This window comes from Paramisgurnus dabryanus, chromosome 2, assembly GCF_030506205.2.
Source record: "Paramisgurnus dabryanus chromosome 2, PD_genome_1.1, whole genome shotgun sequence".
In the NCBI taxonomy this organism is placed as follows: domain Eukaryota; kingdom Metazoa; phylum Chordata; class Actinopteri; order Cypriniformes; family Cobitidae; genus Paramisgurnus; species Paramisgurnus dabryanus.
In genome coordinates this window covers 33,763,534-33,769,289 of record NC_133338.1, presented here as the reverse complement: position 1 = coordinate 33,769,289, position 5,756 = coordinate 33,763,534, and positions in this window count along the sequence as shown.

Below are 5,756 nucleotides of genomic sequence, written 5' to 3'. Positions count from 1 at the left end.
AGAAACTCTAGCTTCACTCTTATTCTTTTTGCAGGAGATGGCAATTATTGAATGCAGTGATGCTGTTCATTCCCTTTCTATACACCCTCCCATCGCTCTCCTAAAAAGCTGCTTTGAGACATGCAACCCCTATATTTTGAATACTAGTCCAGAAATGTAACTGTGTTTGTGTGTGTATTTTTTTTAGGCTGGAACCATTGGAGAAACTGAGATGACTTTTGCTTTTTGTGTTTGCAGAGCTAATATTGAGGTTTTTAAGATGGGCTTTCCCACGACTGAATTTGATTCCTCCTTTTTCGATCTTCCTCTTTCCTGCAACTATACGTTTTCTCAGGCATCTCTCCTCTCTTCTTCATTTTATCCTTTCTGTCTGATCACTTGATGCCAGAAAACACATTATTGTAATTTTACACAAAACGTACACTTTTCCAATTTGGTTGGGGTGGTTATCTGTCAAAACTGTAAGTATTGAAAAGAGTATGCAGAACCCAGTCTCACGGAATTGCGTATAAAAAGCACAAAGTGTAAAAATCGTGCAATACATACACCAAATTCCCCTTTGGTGTGCATATGATACCAATAAATATGTTTTATTTATTGGTTTCTAAATTTTTTTGCAACTTTTTTTTACCATTTTTGCTTGGATTTAAGGTAAGAACAACTTTTTGTTATATAAAAATGACATTCTAACCCAAACCCCAATTCTAACCACAACTCCAAGCGACCATGGCTTAAATATAAACAAAAACATGGAGAAACCTGTATATTAACTCTTTCACCACCAGCGTTTTTAAAAAAAGTTGCCAGCCAGCGCCAGCGTTTTTCATGATTTTCACCAAAGTTTAATGCCTTCCAGAAAATGTTCTTCTTTAAATATATAAACATACAATATACCAAATGAAAGAACAGACCCTCTGCTTTCAAACAAAAAAAACCGTCATTGGCAGGGAAGCGTTTTCTCTTAATTGACGAGATATCTCGTCAATGGCGGGGAAAGAGTTAAATAACCTCCTTAAGCAAATCTCAAATCTAACCCTAAACTAAAGCGAAAATGGTTTAAGAAACAGAAAAAAATTGAGAAACCAATAAATAAAACGACAAAAAAGATGCGCCGTTTAATTGAATGGGAAAGACAGGCATATCGTGTGCACGCTAAGTGGTATTTGGCATATGTATTGCACGATTTTTACACTTCGTGCTATTTATACACATCTACATGAGACTGGGTAGGTATGCAGAGTGGGGAAAGCCATTGATCTTCTCACAAAAAATAGGATAGTAAATAATTTAAACATTTTAAAATCTTTGTGTAACACTTAATAATAATTGCTGTTAGTTTGGGTTTATTGAATTTTATTACTTGCCTATATGTAAAAATACAAATAATATGAGGAGGTCATATGCAAAAACCGCTAAACGCCACCTTCTCAAAAATGAGATATGATTTGTTGATATTAACCGAATGTCTATAAAATACCTTCTCTTCAAATTCAGAAATACTGCTTTATTGCCAGAATCCTTTAAAAGTCTGATAAAAACTGGTTTAACTATAAGCACATCCAATAGTTTAGTCATTCAGGGAGAGATGAACATCATCACTAAATAATGATGATTAATGTGTGGTGCCTCCAGCTTGTCTGTCCAACAGAAAGAACCATCGTATGTGAGGGGTCATGACCTTAGCTTATCCCACAAAGATCTGTAATTTTGCTTAAGTGTGCATGGTCATCTCGCAGTTTGCTTCTCACAAACTGATATAACCACAAGATACATTGTAAATCTACTTTGCAAAGGTGCATATTCATAACTGAACCCAGTAAACACATACTGTACAGTCAACCCTCCTAACACTGAATGCATGACTCCAATGTCCTCTTATCAGGATTATGTGGCTGTTATACTCGTCATGATGTGTTTATCTTCTCATCAGTGTGTGAGTGAGCTTCTGCCTGCTGTCACCATGCGATGACATAGAGCAGAAAAAAACCCTGTGACATAAAAAGCAATGCTGATGCCACGGCACCTGCCCTGGTCTGCGTGCAGTAAAAAAGCGTGAATACGTGCACAAATAGCAGACGTACACAAACCAGGTGTGAAAACACAACAAACAGTCAGATAAACGCAAGCCTCCAGAGATACATGCTTTATGCTTTGAAAGATTTAAGCATCAAAAGTTTTTGCTTTGGCAAACACACACACATGCCTACACACACAAAATGCTCATGTGTGTGATGTATGGTTCAATTTAATGTGGTTTAAAGACCTAAATTGACAACCTACCACATCGCTCAGACAGAGGAAGAGTGTTAGAAAGGTGTACTTCTGATGAAATACCCATTAATAGTTAATAATCCTATTTTTAAGGAATAATGTCAGGTTTGTGTGAGGTGCGTAAGGCTGTTATTGTTCTCTGCAGAGACATTCTGGACACAACCCCATGCCAAACTATCCAATAACAAAAAGTTAGATATAGTAATATGAGTTGACTGGATGTTACAAACTCTCCAGGGCTGAAGTTCTGCAAATACCACAACTTTAGTAATGTTATAGCTGTGTGGTTATAGAGATGAGTTTTACATCTGATGATCAAAATAAGGCAAAGCCTTAAGTGCTTTTATAAAGGTTTTTTAAAGGTCTGCCGCCTTTTAATGTTACTTTTGCAGGATATGTTCAGGACCAAAATAACAACTCATGGGGCCCTATCTTGCACTCAGCGCAATTGACTTTGTCAGTGACGCATGTATCATTCGTATTTTGCAACGACGCACAGCGGGTTTTTCCCTCCACAGACGCACGTCGACAAACTAGGGAATGAACTTGCGCTCCCTGGGCGGTTCAGCGCAAAAAAGAGGCGTGTTCCGGCGCAAACCATCCCTGATGCTATTTTGCAGTTTCAAAAAACAATTGCGCCACTGACCAGAAAAAAAAAGTTTAAAGTCAGTGTCGCGTTGCGCGTTGTTCATTATGCTATTTTAAGGGCGCATGCTTGACCATAATGTATAGCGTGCACAACGCGCATACACTTTGCATCTAATCTACACAGATGCAACAGTTATTTTTGCAAATCATAAATTGTTACACTAAAAAATATTAATACACGAGATAAGGGGAATCATAGTGGTGAGCATTGTGGTGATAGTTTTTATTTATTGTGTGGCTGCGTTAAAAAATTCTCATGCAAATAACGATTAAAATATTTTCATAAGTTTGTTGTGTGGCTGTATTACGTTTATTTTATGTAAATAATAATTTAAATGTTTTCATAAGAAACCTTAATGTATATGAACTTGATTTGTTAGTCTACTTTGGGGTTGGACCTTGCGTTTCTTGGGTCCGATTTCAAAGCCCCCAAACCCTTTCAGCGGTGAGGGTGGACGCAGTGATGTCCTCTGCTGGCGTCAGGTCCTGAGGCAGATCCACCTCCCGTTACACGGCGTGCCCGATTTATGCTGGCAAGCTTGGGATTCCCCCGTACAAGGACGTCAGTCTCCTCGGCTGTGAACCGCTCCTGGCGTGCGCCTGGTAAATCCGTCATAATAATAGCAACCCGCCACGGAACTTGCGCCCTTGCGTTTAAAGGGAATGTTGGATAGCGTTCTGATTGGTTTATTTGACGTTACGCCCAAACCACACCTATGAATAATGAACCTACTTCAGACCAACCCCTTATTGATTTGCGCCCGGCGCAAGAGTTATTTCTCACGCCGAGAAAATAGCAACAGCGCCCAAGATCCGCCCACAAACTCACTTGCGCGTTGCGCTTCGCACTTGCGTTTCAGATCGTTAAAATAGGGCCCATAATCTGACTTTGTTACTGTAAGTAATAACTTTTATTTGGGTGGTTGATCAGTCTATATTATGTCATAGGAATTTCTCTTTAGCTGTACTGTTCATATATTGTCTTATTACACGGCTCTCTGGAATGCTTGATTCTGATTGGTCAGTTGAGACATTTGCAGGTTCGTTCTTTTCGAATAATAACCGCTCCAAAATAATAACGCATAGCCGGTACTACTTTTACGAGTTAGATCGCTCCGCGCCAATAAAGATTACTGTTTGTTTGGCGCCATCTTGTGACAAACACTGGACAACCACGACAAGACACAGAGAGCTTACTGAGACTGAACTTGACAAAATAGAGCATGACAGCTACGAAGCCAACACACAAAAAAATACAGAATGGGCATTAAAACTTCTCAAAGACTGGCTAAAAGAGAAAAAAATGAAGACAGACAAGTATGAAGCAGAGGATCTTAATAAGGTATTACGATCATTTTATGCATCTGTGCAAAGTTTCGCGGAAGGATAAAAAATGTTAATTTAAAACAAATATGCCAATAAAATGTTTCAAATTCATATTCATGTCCAGTTTTTTTTCTTATGTGACAAGTAGCCGTGTAATAAGCGGGATAATGTAGAGTCAGCCGGTAGTTATCGGGAAATAAGCCCCTTCAGTGTGATACAAGACCCTCCGCTTCGCGTCGGGTCCTGATCACACTGTCGGGGCTTATTTCCCGATAACTACCGGCTGCCTCTACATTATCCCTTACGTAATGAAGACCATAGATTTTGTAGATAGATGAGTTCATCATGAATGAATTTCAACCCCTGAAGTTAATGTCTGATTTACTGATATAATTATGCAAATTAGGTGCAAATACAGTACACCACCAAAACTGTGTTGAATGCACTTTGCACAACAGTTCTTCATCTTTTCATCGATTCTGAGCGCTGCGAAGCATGCAGCATAAAAAATTGCAGAAGAAATAAAATGATTATCAATTGTGGGTGATTACTGAAAGATGCAGGTTTTGCATTAAAATATTGTGAGCAAAAGTGGTGCAGCTGTTTAGAGAATTTGCAGAAAGACAGATTTCATAAGATTCAACTCAGAAGTGTAGCGTGTGTTATCTGGAAGAGAGAGGTTGTGTGATCGAAGTGCTTCTGTGGGTGGAGTGTTTGTTGTTATTGCGTTAACCTGCAGCTCTGATGGTACTTTGAATGCTAGCGGTTTGAGGAGACGGCCCGGCTGCCAGCCTACGCGTACACAAACATGCTCACACGTAATGTCATCTGCGCTCTGTAAGCCCGTATAATAGCTCTCCATTGTTGCTGGCTGATCCTCAATAATGAAATATGTTCTCCAAAACCACAGAGTGGCAAACAAGTCATTCTTTTAAAGGTGCGCCTGCCATGAAAGAACCACTCGTTATCAGACTCTGATTAGGAGATTAGCAGTGCTGTCCAAACGTTAATCCTTGATGTGGGAGTATCACTCACTATTGGCTGCAATGAGAGTGAAAATGGACGGCAAGTTGGAGCCAGTGGTGCAGTGGGCAGTCAGCGGCCTGTTTGATTACTGGCCTTATACTTTCCTGCCCTCCCCAAAAATAATAAAATGAATGGCAAGCCCTATGTTCATCTAACCTGTTTACACTAACCAAATAATAATGAGAATTGTAACCTTTATACAGTGAGAACAAACTTCTTGATGATCTGCTTTCAACTCAATTTTTTAAACAATGTATTTCAAACATTAAAGACCCCTTGACACATGCAGAATGTTTCCTATGTTGATTTATACTGTAGATTAACTATTTTTTGTTTGTTTTAAAAAATGTCAGTCATTTGCTACCTGTAAGTCACTTGGAAGTGGCATGAGGAGAATTTGAACAGACATTTTGATTAATCTGACAACTGGACATCTGTTCAGACTATTCGGTGATGTGTGGTTTTCAACAATTTGAAACACATTT